General features: G+C 43.8%; 1 long non-coding RNA gene across 1 annotated transcript; it reads left to right on the top strand.

Annotated features, from left to right (window-relative positions):
* Positions 1–15,957: 15,957 nt before the first annotated feature.
* Positions 15,958–17,543, top strand: LOC116223340. The gene is made up of 3 exons (XR_004165048.2): positions 15,958–16,070; positions 16,476–16,510; positions 17,475–17,543. It is a non-coding gene; the product is annotated as an uncharacterized LOC116223340 (long non-coding RNA).
* Positions 17,544–18,177: the final 634 nt, after the last annotated feature.

Raw genomic sequence — 18,177 nt, 5'->3', positions numbered from 1 at the left:
AGTATATACAGGGTAAGCATTACAATCATTGGACTGATTTAAATGTATATGTAATGTGCAAAGGGTGGTCTGGATCATAAAGGGAGATTGTACTAAATGTATACAGTATGTGTGATGGGTATGTAGGTGTACCGTGTGTGTGCAGTGAAATAAAGGATTGTGCTGGGCTGGGTTTGGTGTGTGTGTGTGTGTGTGTGTGTGTGTGTGTGTGTGTGTGTGTGTGTTGCTCTACTGGCTCTTGGGGATTTTGTTTATTTTCACCTTGAGCTGTTCTGACCCCAAGACAGTCCAGCTCTGTTGCTGTGGTGACAGCTGGAGGAATAACAGAAGCCTGTGAGAGAGTACACTGCATCCCGTCTGAGTGTGTGATTTTGGCTTTGGAACCCATTGTGTGTGTGTGTGTGTGTGTGTTTGTGTGTGTGTGTGTGTGTATGTGTGTGTGTGTGCAGCAGGTATATGAAGAAGAAGCCTGTGAGAGAGTACACTGCATCCCGTCTGAGTGTGTGATTTGTGCTATGGAACCCATTGTGTGTGTGTGTGTGTGTGTGTGTGCGTGCATAAGGTGTGCGTGTGCATGTGCGTGTGTGAGTGTGTGTGTGTGTTTGCGTATGCGTGTGTGCATGTGTGTGTAGCAGGTATATGGGTGCATACAAGAGAGAGAGAATTCAGTGGCTGGAAACGCTCCTAATGAAAGCCACCCCTACACATCATGGTCTCTCTCTCTCTCTCTCGTTGTAAGTGTACTTAACTTGAAATAATTCATCCCTTAACCCTGAAGACATTTTAGTGAAAATATGTAGACTACCGAGAAGAGCAATGAACGAGGAAGTTATGGACAAAATGAATTCCTCATTTTAACTATTCGTATAATATAATCGGAAAACAGTATTTAGTACAGTGTTACGGTGCGTGTGTGTGTGTTTACGTTGTGTGTGTGTTCATCTAAAACTCTGCAACTTCATCCATGCGGACTCCAATAACAGACTACGCCGTTTATTCAGCCCTTTCAAAGGCTTGGGAAATCTCTCCCTTCCACTGCTGTTCCAGTCTTCATAACTGAGGTTTAGCTTGTTTGAATAATGCAAAACACACCCTACGTCTGTGGGACGGCTTTCAGAGAGAGCAGAATAGGAATATAAAACAATACGGAACAGTACAAACCGGTGTCAGTGCTGCCTTATTGAGTTATAGCATTGGCTGATGCAGCAGAAGGCTTTCGCTAACTCTGCGTGTTGTTGTTGGAGTTTGCTCGCTAGGTCTCTGGATTATATTTTAGGATAGTCTATTGGCCTCAGGCAAGGGGATGAGATTGATGCCATCCAGGAGATTAAATCGAATTAATTTATTGTTTTTTTATTGGATGGAGCTGCATTAAACCCTTTGCTCTGCAACTGCACCCTTAAGACAGTGACTGACTGTGAATCTGGTCCAGGCCTGATCAGGCAGATGTTCTCTGAAGCCTGTGTGTCAGGACTGAGCAGATAATGAATACTTTGCGTAAGTGTGGTCATTGTGAAGCATTAGCAAATATGGGTTTATGGGGTCACCTGTGGTTTTGGCTATTGTGAACAGGTAACATATGTGCCTTTATCGGAAATGAATGGGCAAATGTCAATGATTTGTGTTTCATATGCACCTGACATGCACACACACACACGCACACACACACACACACACACACACACACACACCACACACACACACACACACACACACACACACACACACACACACGTGCGAGCATGCATGTATTGAATCTGCTGAAGATTCCAACATTTCAAGAGAAGATCAGTTCAGTTAACTTGGGTAACTCATATTTAATCTCTGCCCTCTAGTGGACACAGCCAGACATGGACTTTTGTGTGTCCATCCATACACGTGTGTGTGGGTCACTGACAAAGATGACCCGTAAATCTGACAGAAAAGCCGAGCAGAGAGAGGAAGGGGATAGAGAGAGAGAAAGGAAGAGAGAGACAGGGAAGAATCAGTGGAGCTGGAGAGGAGAGGAAGAGAGAGAGAGACAGAGAGAGAGAGAGAGGGGGGGGGGGGGTGCTGTCCTCATCAGCTCTATTATCTGTGCGTAACTAGAGCCAGTCCAAACACTGACTTTTGACCTCCCTCCTCCCTCCTGTAAATACTCTGCTCATTCCTGAGCCCATCACTCTCTCTTATTAAACATCTCTCTATTAGACATGACAGAAGGGGAGAGTGACAGGGAGGGAAAGAGAGAGAAGAGAGAGATAGAAGGGAAAAACAGAGAGAGAGAAAGAGAGACTTTGACCATTAAAAAACAGTCCATCAGTCCATATCAGTCTTATTACCCATACCATCCTCCAGAGGTGTTCATTATCACAAGAGCCTCACTCAAAGAGGAGGGGAGAGAAAAGAGATACTGGGAGGAAGAGATGAAGAGAAAGCGGGATCGAGAGAAAGACGTAGAGTCCAGAAAGCAGAGGGAAAGAGAGGGAGCTGCAGAGGTCTTCAAGAAAAGAGGGGAGGGGGGGGGGCTGCAGCAGACAGCGAGGCTCATGGGTAATTGTGTTGTTGCAGCTCGTGACGGACACGCTCAAATGCAGAACATCTGTCAGAGATATTCCTGAGCAATGTGCCGTGACAGAGCAACCCTACAGAAAACAGAGGGAGGGGAAAAAAACGAGGGATAGAGAAGAAAGAAAGAAGCTGAGCTATGTGCAATCATCATGTCAAGCGGCACAATCTACACTAATCAAGTCAGTGTGTGTGTGTGTTCGTGAGAGTATGTGTGTGTTTGTAAGAGTGTGTGTGTGTGTATGTGGGTTCATGAGTGCAAGTATGTGTGTGTTCGTGTGCGGGGGGAGTTGTGTTTGTGGGTATGTGTGTGTGTGTGTGTGTGTGTGCGTGTGTTTGTGTGTGCGTGTGTGCGTGTGTGTGTGTGTGTGTGTGTGTGTGTGTGTGTGTGTGTGTGTGTGTATAGAGTCCAGAGTAGGATGCAGACGTGTAAAGAAATAAGTATTTGTTTATGGATCCAATTGATAATCCATCTGACTCCACTTAGTCCCTAATTGGGTTTATCGAAAATCGCCGGGACCAATCGTTCGTCACGCTGCTTTGCACAGCGCCATTTGATGTAGACCCCGCCAAGGCAGGTGCTATCCCACAATTCCTAGCAGCTGCCTCTGAAAAGGAACTGAGTGCTACCCAGAAGTCTGACGTCTTCTGGTCACTGCAAACTGCACTGAGGACAGGCGAACACAGAGCCTCGCGATGGTGTTATTGAAAACATAATACTGACTAAAAATGTTCTTCTCTTTGCAGTAAAGCTACTTAAGATCCCACTTCTGACAGTTCACTCATATGCATACAATTACCTAATTTCTATTTTTGTAAAAAAAATAAATGGTGAAGCAACTACATGATCTATTGCTGTTTAAATTAGTTTCCTGGTTGCAGATCTGTTGCCCAGTATCTGTAACCTAATTGAAATAATTGACAAGTTACTACCCTGTGTATCCCCTTGTCTCCTACATATTGTCTCATAGTGTTGTATATGAAGGTAATGAGTTTCAGGAACTGTTCATTAAAAGCAGAGTGTCAGCAAGTGTCTGAAAGGTGATATGTGAGATTCGGTCATTCTTTACAGGCGTCCCCAGACTCCCTCCAGTGTATCAGCATAGACATGCACACACTCATCTAACAGTCCTCCGCTCCCAGTAGGAGAGGACGGGAAAACAGTGTTGACAGTAGGAGTTGACAATGTGCCCCTCATCCTGATCTGGACCTGTAACACCTGAACCAGGCCAGATGCCTTTTTCTAATATATGTGAAAAACAAATGGCAATAACAGGCAGAATGTCATGAACATTTTTAAATGGAGAATTAATATAATCCTTATCATTAATCCTGCAATTTCTTTGATGGTGTATATATATATATGCAGGGCCTTTTAAATATCCTGTCATGATAAATGAGGTCATCCAGACATCTGTCAATTCATCCCTGCACACGTGTGATGGATAGGAAAAGTCCTCTCTCTCTCTCTCTTGCTCGATCTGTCTTTCTCCCACGCTTTCTCTCTCTCTCTCTCTCGCTCTCTGTCTGTCTGTCTGTCTGTCTGTCTGTCTGTCTGTCTGTCTGTCTGTCTGTCTGTCTGTCTGTCTGTCTGTCTCCTCTGGACTGCCCTCGGGTCAGTCAAAATGCTCCCAGCCTACTATTCTTTAGTTTCAGGAGCCCAGATGTCTGATCAGAGAATAGATAATAGTTCCCCTTCCTCTCGGCGTGCAGTCATGGACCATTGGGAACGTTAAGACTAATACACCTCATATGATCTGGATATGAAGAATGAAAACCAGGAAACAAGGCAGAGAGAGAGAGAGAGAGAGAGAGAGAGAAATTGGCAGAGAGGGAGCAAATGGGGACAACACGGGATAATTATATAAAAAAAAACAGTGAAACATCGATGATCATCAATGATACAAGAAATTGCATCAAACAACACAGAGAAAGAGACTGAAGGAGAGGAACAGAGGCAGAGAGAGAGAGAGAGAGAGAGAGAGAGAGATGGGACAACAGAAAGACAGACATATTAGAGCCAATACTGAATTCCTGCACGTTAGCGGTCGCGTTCCAAAGCAGCCAGTGGTCCTGGAGCATATGACAGTTTGACAGGTTCTGTGATCCACTTAGTCTTACTTCACACACACACACACACACACACAGACACACATTCTCTCTCTCTCTCTCTTCCTTGCTTTCTTTCACACACACACACTCCTCCAGGTGAGGCTACAGAGAGCTCTCTCTCTCTCTCTTTCACACACACACACACACACACACACACACACACACACACACACACACACACACACACACACACACACACACACACACACACACACACACACACACACACACACACACACACACACACACACACACACACACACACACACACCTGCAACCTGTCTCAGGTCATGCTTCACCGTGTGCTTGATACATTTGTGTGTGGGAGGCAGATAGTGGGCGAGATCTGCGCTGTTTGATCCTTAATGCGACCCATCTGCCTGACAGACATGGGTTCAAGCGATGGAGCAGAAAATAACACACGCACACACCCTGCATGGTGGGGCTGAAACTAAACCAAGATGCATGTGTGTTTGTGTGTGTGTGTGTGTGTGTATGTGGGCGTACTCGTATGTGTGTGTGTGTGTGTCCATTGACCTATGAAGTTTTTCATTCCTGTTTTGTTTATATTTATCCCTGTTTATGACAACAGTGGTCTTACCTCTTGTGTGTGTGTCCCTGTCTCTGCCTGATTCTCTCTCTGTCTTACTCTTCTTTCTCTCACTCTTTTTTTGTTTTCATTATACATTTTGATCACCATTTTAGTTGACTTTTTATGTATTATTCCCAACTATTTCCCTGTGTTTCTCTGTTGTAAATCTTTGTGTGTGAGTATGTGTGTGTGTGTGTGTGTTTCTGTCATTTTCTCTGGTGTTACGCATCATTTACACTCTAAAGAAGCTCTGCATTTCAAATCTACACATCTAATGGGAAGTGAAAACAGAGAGAGAAAACTCTTTTTTCCCCTTCTACCCACCTCTATTACCTCCCACTTTGACTGATTGATGATTTCATGAACTTGTCTGCAGAGAGGCAGATATACCGATATACGGGGAGGTGATAAGCACAGTTTCTTGTGGCACCTGATGATTAATCTTGCAGTGGATACCTTTCAACACTTTCAGTTAGTACACAAAGACATCTTTAAGGTATGTTTTTGTTGGGGGCTAGGTTGTCAAATTCATTTTGATGGTATGTATATGAATATGTACAAATACAAAACTCGATCTTGGAATGGTCAAATATCAAACACAATGCATTATGGGCATCTGGGGCTACATGAATGTCCTGAATGTTGTATGAATAGCCCTGGATCTCTCTTTTCCTACATAAATAAGTATAATAATAAATCATAATAATAAAAATAGCCCTAAATCTCTTCATCTGTCATTTATTAAAGCCCTCGGAAAAACAATACGATATCGTTGATCAAAAACGAACAAAAAAGTATGTTTTGGGATCTCTGTGTGTCATCCAAGCAGCAGGTCTGCATGCCATGGGCTGTCTTAAGGCTGTTTCTGTCTCAGGCTGCGTGAAAAATGGTGCATTTAGCTGCCAGAATAAAAAAAATAAAACTTTCTCAGGGGAGGATGCTCCCTGACCCCCTACAGGTCTGGACTAAGCCCAGAAGGTTTTTTTAACTCCTAGAAACGTCCCTGCAATGCATCATGAAGATACCCTTTTATTTGATTTCTTTTTCTTTCTTTTCTGGCGTAGAATGAAATGCTGCTGCAAATTGCCATATCAATTCCATTGTAGTCGAATTGTAGGCTGTCTAGGGTGAGATCTGATTTCTTACAAATGTTGGAAACAGCAGCTGAATAAGGAAAAGGCTGAGAAATGAACAAAAAACATAATTTAATAATGATAATGATATAGTAATGGGTGCTTAGCATCCTAGATGACATATTGTGACTGTGGCTTGGATTGTGTCACTGTGTAGAATTAGATACACAAGTGAGAACAACTCTGAAGGAACAGTTCTATCGTAACGGTGTTAATTATCAGACGGCGTGTGTTATCGGCAGTTGTCGTTGTCATGGGAATTCCTTATTAAACTGAAGTTATAGATTGCTGTTAATCCATTATTAAACTTAGCATTTTGATTGTTTAACAGAATGGCCGATGTTTGACACTGTCCGATAACTGACATAGCTACGCTATAGTTCTTACAAACACACATGGACGTATTTAATGCATATTAGATGAAAGTAGAGTACATTACTATGACTGACCATACCATGATAAGACCTATATAATGTAAATATGCATAGCTATGTACAATTTGATGGATCACCAAGTCTCTCAGTTCATGCATTTCTAGTCTCTGAGTGCATTTTCTATAAGAACATCCTACTGCTTGGAGTCAGGGTGGGGGTGGCGTGTGATGTCACCACTCAGTCATGGGTAGGGATGAGAATTGATAAGATTTTAACGATTCCGATGCCTTATCGATTCCTGCTTATCGATTCGATATCTATTCTTTTATCGATTCTTATTGGGCAAGGGTGAAAAAAAGAGCACAAACGGGTTTATTTACATTAATTTTCTTTTATATAATTTTCTATAATGCTGCACACACCATATACAGTATGTATATACACATTAAAAAAAATTAAATAACCAAAAACATTTATACATATTCCTCTTGAACTTAAAATAAAACTTACATAACTTAAATAAAATGTATTCTGTTTAATTTAAACATGTTCCTAGAAATTAACCTAACGAAAATCTGGGGCATCTACCGTAGTAAAAGGGTGCAAACCTTTCACCACAAACTTAGTCACTGCTCGGTGACATTCGTTGATCCTCTCCTCGGTAATTTTATTTTTTCCCTGCCTCGAAGAAGGATGGGCTAGAGGTGTACATGACGTGCTAGCTGTAGCCTGTGACCCAGACAGACTACCAGCCTCTGAACCGGTCTGACTCTGAACGTCATCAGCTAAATTGGATGGAAATGGAGATTATCTATATAAGTGAAAGCTGGTTTACACAATGAAACAAATGGCACTAACAAAATCGCTGAATTTGCTGAGCTGACATAAAGCCACATTAAGAGGGGAGGCAAACACTACCTCTGCCTCAATGTAGGGGGCTGAAAATAGAAGATTCTATAGCCAAGCTAGCGTAGCTATATGCTAAGTTTAATAATGGATTAAAAGACGATATGCTCAGTTTAATAATGGGTTGACACGAAAACGCGAACGTTTGCTGATAACACACGCCCTCCGATAATTAACACGTTACGATCAAAACATTTCTCAAAACTGGACTTTTCAATCCAAACGTGAAGTGGTCAATAATGGGAGACCAATGCCGGAGCTAAAATGTATGCTTTCAAACGAAGGGACAGAAGATAACTTGATCGACGACACACAATAAAGGCAAATTGCTTCACACAGTGAGTGGTTGTGATCACTTTTGAAGAGTTTACCTTGGACAGAAAGAGATGAAGCGCCGACATTAGCTGAGCTGCTGCATGCATCGAAGACATGACATTCCTGTAATTTAATTCCATGCTGTGTGTTCAAATGCTTATTCATATTTGTTGTATTTCCTCCCTTCGACGAAATAGACTTTTTACACAGGTTACAAGTGGCGTAGGTGTCATTTTTGTCGTGTGAAATAGAGCCAAACTTTGGAATGCTTCTGCCTAGTTGCCATGTTTGCTGCAGTCTGAAGAAGAAACTGTAAAAAGTTCGCGCATGCGCAACGCCACAAAGGACCGATAGCAGAACCGTTAAAGAATTTGGCTGACGATTCCAAACAATCGGTTCACTAGGAACCGGTTTTAAAAAAGAACCGGTTCTCGAATCTCATCCCTAGTCATGGGCGTGTCCTGTGGCAGAGTTCATGGGCGTGTCCTTTTGCAGAGTTCTGATTGGAAACACATGCTGGACGGACGGCTGGGCTCAGAACTCAGGACGGCATGGGGCAGCCTGTGTGTGAGGAGACAGTGATGGATGTTACTTGTGTTGTGAAACATATGTTGAGTGTTGAGGCTGTGTGTGTATATGTGTGTGTGTGTGTGTGTGTGTGTGTGTGTGTGTGTCTGTGTGACAGAGAGCGGGAGATTTGGTTAGGTGCTGTTGAGTTGTTAGTGAGTCCATTCATCTCATTTCTCAGATTTTGGCATATGGAATTTTGTGATTTATGCCCACAGAAAAGAAAAAAGTTTAAACTAACAAACGTGTCTGTGTGTGAGTGTGTGCATGTCTGAATCTGCACGCATGATTGTGTGTGTGTGTGTCTGTATCAGATGTGTGCTGTGACCTTTACTTAAAGGCAAGCAGAGCTAAGAGCTAAGAGCTAGGAAAAAATACAAACCAGCTCAAGGAGGAAAGAAAAATCTTGAGATTGATGTCACTGCATCTCTATGTGAGGACATTTAAAACGTCTAAGCAACAAAGCATGATGGGTATTTTTCTGGCTTGCAAGCCATCAGCTCACCAAACATAACTGCAGGGCCAGTCGCTTGCATTTCATGTGCAACTCTGTTCTACCAACTAACATCTTACACATAATCCAAAAGCCTACCATTACTATCATAATGAAACCTTGAAAGCATCAGGACGACCTGGAGACCTGGCATGGCTAGGCTTGAGATCCCCCTCTCCCCCTCTTGAAACTCACCTCATCTGCCAAAGGGATTGCTTACAGTTTTTTCCAATCATTTTAACTCACATAGTGTCACCAAGCCTTAAGTTCGAGTTGAGTTTCAAGTACTCTGTGTTTGAGTCAAAGTCAAAGTCCGAGTCACCAAAGAAAGGTTTGAGTCGAGTCCAAGTTGAGTTCCCATTACTTGAGTCAGAGTCTGCGTCCGATAAACGTGATTATAATCTGCCTTCAAACACGTATACTAATTCACCTAACCACCGACAGAAGACAAACCACCAGATCGCTCTTGTTTTGTCTGCAGATATTATATGTGTACCTGTATAATGTGTGTACCTATCAGTGTACCTTACATAGCGATATATTGCCCAGCCCTACCTGGCCTCCAACTTCAGAGTCTGAATGCAGTCAATAATCAAGTCCAAATCTGAGTCATCAGTGCTCAAGTCCAAGTCGAGTCACGAGTCCCGATCATCAGGACTCCAGTCGGACTCGAGTCCAAGTCCTAGACTACTACAACACTGGTTCCACAATACACCCAACCTCCTTGTCACAAAGTTTTCTGACCATGGTAGAATCAAACCAGTTCAATGTATTACGTTAGTTAACTCCTTTCCTTTTCAGTGCATGAGCTGATAACTAAGAGAAAATGTATTATTTCACACAGACATTTGGGCATGTGTATAACACGTGTAGTATGATAACTGATTCCAGATCATCTGGAACTGGCTGACACCCAGCTTGCTGGCCGGTTGTAACTATGTTGGGTCTATCTAGCCCATTGAAATCAGTTGTCAGTAATACCGTATACTGTACTAACACGCATGCACAAACATCCAAAACAAGTTGATCTCCCACCCACTTGACACTAGACCCTCCACGTCATCGAAAGCAAATTACACTTAAACAATTAAACAAGCTGCTTGGCAAGCTAGTTTGATCGTTCAAGCTCGTGTCTATTTTTAGATTTAGCGGGGCAAGCACTACTTGCCTTGCTTACCCTGGTGGCACACCACTGGTGTATATGCCTTTGAGTGTGTGTGTGTGTGTGTGTGTGTCTGTGTGTGTGTGTTATTGTGTGTGTGTGTGTGTGTGTGTGTGTGTGAGTGTGTGTGTTCAAGCCTCTATATGCATGCCTTTAAACATGCTTGGGGTGTCTGAGTATCTCTACATGTGTGTGCCAACGTTTCCATGTTGGTGTATAAATATTTTCTACATAAACATGCATGTGTATACATCTACATGCATGTGTGAGGGGGGGTATTGGAATGTGTGTGTGCACGCGTGTATGTGTGTGTGCCAGCTATGCAGTGTTAACCAGGCAGTGAGGCCTGTTCCACCCACATGAAAGCTGCCATTAAGATTCCAGGGGTAGCGGTCCCTGACTTGGACCCAGAGCAAAAGACAGAGGCTGCCCACCCACCCACAGGCAGGCAGGCACACACACACACACACACCACACACACACACACACACACACACACACACACACACACACACACACACACACACACACACTCCACCATAGCAGCCACAGAGCCTCCAGAGGCTGCATGACATAACGGCATCATAAAGCTAGGACCATTCACTCTAATTACTACCATGCTACTTCTGAACACAAACACAAACACACATAAACAAACACACACAAATCTCTCTCTCTCTGTGTCTCGCTAACATTCACAGGCTCACACACAAGAACAAACACACACAAAATCTTGCTCTCGTTCTCACAACATCATGACCAGACACTCACAGATAGCTCTCCCTCGCCTACATAACAGCACAAACCACACACAGCACACACACACACACACACACACACACACACACACTCTAAATCTATATTACTGGCCCACACATGTCAAACAAAAACCAAAAAGAAAACAAAATGACTGAAAACTATGTGAAGCGTTTGGGTTGACACACTGAAGATGTCACATTTTTCATGTCATTTGACACACTGTGTTATGGTAACTGAGAACGAGGAATTAATCAAAGGCATTCTCTGGATTGTAATGCAAATGTCATACAGATATGTGGCACATTATTTAGAGCATAATGATGTACCTACAGCCGCTGTGGTGAATTGATTTCAAAAAGAGAAAAAAAGAGGGTAACACTTCACTTGAACACTTCATAATAGCACATAACAATGCTTTAAGCGAGACATTATGACACCATAGTGTTATTAGTCATCATGACATTCTCAAATCATATCATACTACCATTTTACACTGCTGTCATGACAGTTTTCTGAACTTAAAATGACATGAAATCTTGCTATGCGTCAATGTTAAGCTACAAAAACTTGAGATGTTATAAAATTCAACAGTAATGGTAACATGATTCTCAGTGACAGTGATGATGTCTGAAGGCACAATATGGCCTCTGCCATGACATGTTTCTAATATAAATATGCCAGTATTATTAAGAAGGGTTAATGGATGTGCAGTGTGTGTGTGTGACTTATTTGTTTGTGTGTGTGTGTGTGTGTGTGTGTGTGTGTGTGTGTGTGTGTGTGTGTGTGTGTGTGTGTGCGTTGTTGAGGTCTAGGAGGCTAGCCACAGTAACACCCACATGACAGGACTCTCACCAGACAGGAGAACAGGCATTCCCCCAATCAGCACAACAATACCCCAGAGAGAGAGTGAGGGAGACAGTGAGTGAGTGAGTGTGAGAAAGAGAGAGAGAGAGGGATAGAGGAAAACGAAGAGTGAGAGGGTGGTAATCAGTTAACACTGCCACTGAAACATGCCCGCACTGAGAAGATTGAACACCTTCAAAAAAAATCATCTGGCTTTACGACACTAAAAAATGAAAAAGAGGCAGTGACTGAGAGGAGGAAGAGAAAAAACAGAGGGATAAAGAGAGAGAGAGAGAAAGAAAGAGAGAGATATATACCACTGTGAATGTGATTCTCCTGCACGGTGCTTTAAAGTGAATGAACCGGCAGAGGAATCTTTAGGTCCTGACCTACTGCTTCGTCCCGATGTCTGCTTTGATTCAGATCTGAGCGTCTCTGTGTGGCTCTGCATACACGAGATCCTATAAAAACACACACGCACGCAGAGATGGGCGGATAGTGCTGGAGGAACCAGAAGGAACCAGAGGAACTAAACCTCCATTTATGGGCCATATGCTAAAAGTATTTGTTGTTTTTTCTGATCTCTCCTCCCCCCCCTCTCTCTTTCTTTCTTTCATTTGTCCTTTTTCTCTGTCTCTCTCTCTCTTCTTGAATGTCAGGCTGAAACTTGCCAGCAGCCAAGGCAGGAAGTGCCTTTGTGTCTCAAAAATGCACAACGATAACAATCGCTGTGCGCCATGTGAAAGCATTACATAAAATGCATAGACCTTGCATGCTAAAGACGCCAGAGAAAGAGAGAGAGGGGTATACAGAACGGAATGAATGAATGAATGAATGAAGGAAGGAAGGAAGGAAGGGAGGAATGATAGAAAGAGAGATCAGAGGACTCAGTTAAGATCGTTGTGATTGCTCTGATTTTTACCATCCACACCATCCATCTGCAAATCATGTCCTCCCTGGTGTAAATGTCTTAGATAGATAGATAGATAGATGGATACTTTATTAATCCCGAAGGAAATTTAGGTCATCCAGTAGCTTTTACACTTAACTTAACTCACAAACATACATACACAAATCACAGTAGAAAAACAATACACATAGGGAAAAGCATGTTCACAGGGAGTGGGGTGTATACAGATATTATACAGATATTACAGTGTGCATTGATTGTGTCAGTGTTGATGTCCACAAGGAAAGTATGCAAAGAGTGCAGAGAGATAGTGTTCATGTGCTTGTGTGGATAGTGCAAAGATAGAGTACTTGTGCTTGTGTGTGTGAGGATAGTGCAAAGTGATATAAATAGTAAAGACTGTGCAATGGGCTAGTATAAGCCAGTAAAAGAGTAAAAAGATAAAAAGATGGACAGTGGGATGGAAAAATTAAGAGCTGAGAAGAGGAGGGGAGACTGAGGAAGACTCATGCAGAGAAGTCCATCTCCCTTCCCCTCCCCTTCTGTGTGGCATTAAAAAGCTGGATGGCCCTGGGACAAAGGACTTTTCTCAGCCTGTCCGATGAGCATGACAGTGACAGGAGTCTGCCACTGAAAATGCTCCTCTGTCCGTTTAATAGTACTGTGAAGTGGGTGGTGGTCATTGTCCAAGATGGTCAGCAGCCTACTCAATGTCCTTTTCTCCGCCACTGATGTTAGGCAGTCCAGTTCCATGCCAACAACAGCTCCTGCCCTTCTCACCAGCCTGTCTAGTCGCCCTGCATCCCTCTTCTTCATGCTGCCTCCCCAGCACACCACAGCATAAAAAAGGACACTGGCAACAACAGACTGGTAAAACATGCGCAGGAGTTTGTTGCAGACATTGAAAGACCTCAGCCTCCTCAGGAAGTAGAGCCGGCTCTGACCCTTCTTATAGATGGCATCTATGTTGGCTGACCAGTCCAGTTTACTGTCCAGATGAACTCCTAAGTACTTGTAGGTTTGACCACCTCCACACTGACACCCCCGCTGGACACTGGTAGCAGAGGAGGCTGAGACCTCCTAAAATCCACCACCATCTCCTTGGTCTTGGTGGCGTTCAGCTGCAGGTGGTTATGCCTACACCACTGCACAAAGTTGTCCACCAGGCTCCTGTACTCACCCTCCTGTCCATCCCTGATACATCCCACAACAGCAGAGTCATCAGAGAACTTCTGGATGTGGCACGACTCCGTGTTGTAGGTGAAGTCTGATGTGTACAGGGTAAACAGGACAGGTGAGAGCACAGTCCCCTGTGGAGCGCCGGTGCTGCACAACACAGTCTCAGATGCGGTTTCTCCTCGCTCCTATTGGGCAGGGGAGGGGTACTCTTCTCCTCTGAATGGACGTGAAGTGTTGGGTGACCTCAGGGTCCGAATTCTTGGCTGCGGGCACTTATCAAATCTCACATGAGAAACCAACAACAGTATGAGGGGTTAACAGAACATTCAAGCATTTGACTGTGAGAGAGGGGGAGGGGGAATGTTTGGTAACAGGAATGTGCCAGAGTACTTGACACCAGTCAAGGCACACGGCTTGGGCAAAATTATAGGGATAAGGGTGAAACAAACAAAGACAAAAGGCACAAACTTCGACAAAATAAAAGGATAACATAAAATAGTGTAAGTCACAAAGAGCCTTCAATTCCCCTCTGTCCCTCCAGATAACAAGACCTGTAAACAACATACCCTGGTGTTGTTAAGATTTTTAGCAGAAACAAGGCCACAAAATTAGTGAAGTGAAGTGAAGCTATCTTAAAAAAGCACCTCAGCCACAGACAAAGAAATAAATTATGTCTTAGCACATCCATGACACGACAAGCCATTCGTACAAGCTGTAGACTGTAAAAAAGGTTATATGACATCTGTGTTAATGCATACGTGGGGACTTCAAGTTGAGACCAGTGGCATACTATTCCACACGGCTAGATCCAGTAGCCCAAGCAATGTCTGAATGTTAACAAGCAGTAGTGGCTGCAGCCTTGGCGGTGCAGGCCTCTGCTCCTATTGTACTACACAGCCCACTTACACTGAAAGTTCCACATGCTTACATGTCACCAGCCAGACAATTATCTTGCATGAGTGTTTTGCTCTCGCAGCCTCATATCACTATTGATCACAACAGGCACCGGTCTTGGTCAAATATCCGCAATGGGGCCGGGCCAAAGATCATCCGTGGTGGAAAACCAGACTGCCCAAACACTCTTTCCACAAAGAGACTGTTTACATTTTCCTGCCCAGCCGATGTGTTCTGCAGGATGCCTGATGGGGAACAGGGCCTTCAAGGACACAGCAAAGAGGCCTTGTTTGAATGTTATCTGAAGCCTAGGCGAGCTAATGACACACACACACAGTTGACACCCACTATGTTGGCCTACGAATGCAAAGTATACAAATGTGTGATGAGAAATATGATGACATTTTAAATGATTGACTTATGATGATATGGAGTGATGCTCAGTAATGATCTCTGTTCCGAAAATCCATGTGATGAAGCTCAGAGTGATGATTTTGAGGTTATCCATTGAAATTGACGAATTAAGAAAGATGATTTGTGATTTCAATTGTGATTATGATTGTAATTTTGATTATCCATTGAAACGGATAAAAGGATGGATTGATGGAGATCATTTCCAAACACTGTTAATGACTTAAGAATATAATAATCAAGTGCCTTGTATTATTAATTACTTTATATGAATGATGTACTTATGTAAGCAGGAACATGGCTTTTCTGTGTTTCTGCGTGTGTGTAGCTTAGAATATTAGGTGCCACTTAGTCTGCATTTGTACAAGAGTATGTTTAGACCAGAAGTGATAAGCTTCTTCCGACCTTGTGCAAAACTGCCATCCTTGCAATATAGGGAGCCTCGGACGTCGGTGATCCACCACATGGTTATCCCTGCTGAAAACTAAACTTCTGTCTATATAAACCTTGTGCGATGTGTTTAACAGGGCTTCACTTTCAGCCGTGTGCTGGGAGTGAGACCGATTGCAATTGTTGTTGTTGTTTGTCTAATAAATATACTTATATGCAGCTCCAGAGTCCTGAGGTATCACTCACTCTCACACACACACACACACACAAACACACACACACACACACACACACACACACACGCACACACACATTGAGGGTTAGTGTGGGAGGGGCGGGAGCTGAAAATAAGAGGTGTAGAGGGTATTTAAGGGCATCTGGAGAGATGCTTTACATGCTGTTGAGACGTCACTGGTGTTCCTTCTGAAGCCACCATGAAGCTGAGCATTGTGATCTCCCTCTGCGCTCTACTTTACCTCTCTGGTACGTCCGCTCTCTCTCTCTCACACACACACACACACACACTACAGACACAGAACACCAGTGTGTGACTAAAGCTGGAAGAACAAACTCTATTTTAACATAACTATGTTTGTGACAAACATCTCTGTGTAGAGGCTGATGCTCTGGGTGGCTATTGTTTTATGTGCTGAGCCACTCTCCCTCACTCACCCTCTCCCTCTTTCCCTCCCTCTCCCTCCCTCCCTCTCTCACACACACACTCCTCTCTCCTCTCCTCTCCCTCTCCTTCTCACACACACCCTCTCCTCTCCCTCTCTCTCTTTCACACTCTCTCCTCTCCTCTCCCTCTCACACAAACCCTCTCCTCTCCCTCTCTCTCTCACACCCTCTCCTCTCTCTCTCTTTTCTTTTGTTGTCATGAATCAGGTCACACTTTGGCCATGTCAGTCCCGTGGATCGGGGTAAGGTCCACTATCTTACTATTTTATCAGTTTTTCTATTATCACACATAGTCCTCTGTACTCTTCTGCAGTGTCCTGCATATTAATGTGTGTATGTGATTGTACGTGTGTGTCGGTGCCTGAATGTGTGTTTGTGACCACTTTCATGATTTGTGCACATGTGTACATGTGTATGTGTGTGTGCCCGTGTGTGTGACTGTTTGTATGATGCGTGAGTGTGTGTGTGTGACCATTTGTATGACGCGTGTGTGTGTGACCATTTGTATGATGCCTGCGTGTGTGTGACCATTTGTATGATGCCTGCGTGTGTGTGACCATTTGTATGATGCGTGTGTGTGTTGATATGTGTGTGTTTGTTAAGGCACTTTTTTCTTTGTTCAGGTTGATTGTCGACGGTTTGGTTCTCATTGCACTCAGGACTATCGCCCTCTCTGTGGGTCCGACGGCGTCACCTATGGCAATGACTGCATGTTCTGCCAGTAAGTCAACCCCAAAGTGCTGTGCAATGCAAAGCAGGACACACACCCCATGTTGGACACACACCATGTTGGACACACACACTGTGTTTGACACACACACACGCTGTTGGACACACACCCTGTTGGACACACACCCTATGTTGGACACACACGCTATGTTGGACACACACACTATGTTGGACACACACCCTGACACATTTCCCTGCTAACTTTTGTCCACAGAGAAAAAGGAAGTAGGATTTTGGTCCGTCATCACGGGGAATGTAAAGAGAAGAAGCAGCAGCGTCTTGAACCTGAACCTTTATCTGTGCGTATGTGTTTGTGACCACTCATGATTTTTGCACATGTTTATGTGAGTGCGTGTGTGTGTGACCATTTGCATGACGTGTGTGTGTGTGTGACCATTTGTATGATGCCTGCGTGTGTGTGACCATTTGTATGATGTATGTGTGTGTGTTTGTTAAGGCACTTCTTTCTTTGTTCAGGTTGATTGTCGAGGCTACGGTTCTCATTGCACTGAGGAGTACAACCCTCTCTGTGGGTCCGACGGCGTCACCTATGTAATGACTGCAAGTACTGCGCTGCCTGCCGGTAAGTCAACCCCAAAGTGCTGTGCAATGCAAAGCAGGACACACACCCTATGTTGGACACACACCCTATGTTGGACAAACACCCTATATTGGACACACACGCTGTTGGACACACACACTGTTGGACACACACCCTATATTGGACACACACGCTGTTGGACACACACACTGTTGGACACACACCCTATATTGGACACACACGCTGTTGGACACACACCCTATGTTGGACACACACACTGTTGGACACACACACTATGTTGGACACACACCCTGATACATTTCCCTGCTAACTTTTGTCCACAGAGAAAAAGGAAGTATGATTTTGGTCCGTCATCGCGGGGAATGTAAAGAGAAGAAGCAGCAGCCTCTTGAACTGAACCTTTATCTGTGCGTATGTGTTTGTGACCACTCATGATTTTTGCACATGTGGGTCATTCCACGCCAAACGGGACAATGGCTCCCACTCGACCGTCCAGATTTGGCTGAAAAAAATCAAGGTTGTTCATACACTTCTTAATAGGTATAGTCCAAAATATTAGCTCTCTACTCCCAATAGTTCTGTCACAAAAATATGTTTTAGGGGGAGGGGTGCCTGTAC

Source organism: Clupea harengus, chromosome 13, assembly GCF_900700415.2.
Source record: "Clupea harengus chromosome 13, Ch_v2.0.2, whole genome shotgun sequence".
Classification (NCBI taxonomy): domain Eukaryota; kingdom Metazoa; phylum Chordata; class Actinopteri; order Clupeiformes; family Clupeidae; genus Clupea; species Clupea harengus.
Note: the sequence above shows the minus strand (reverse complement) of the source record. Positions and strands in the feature narration are given on the sequence as shown.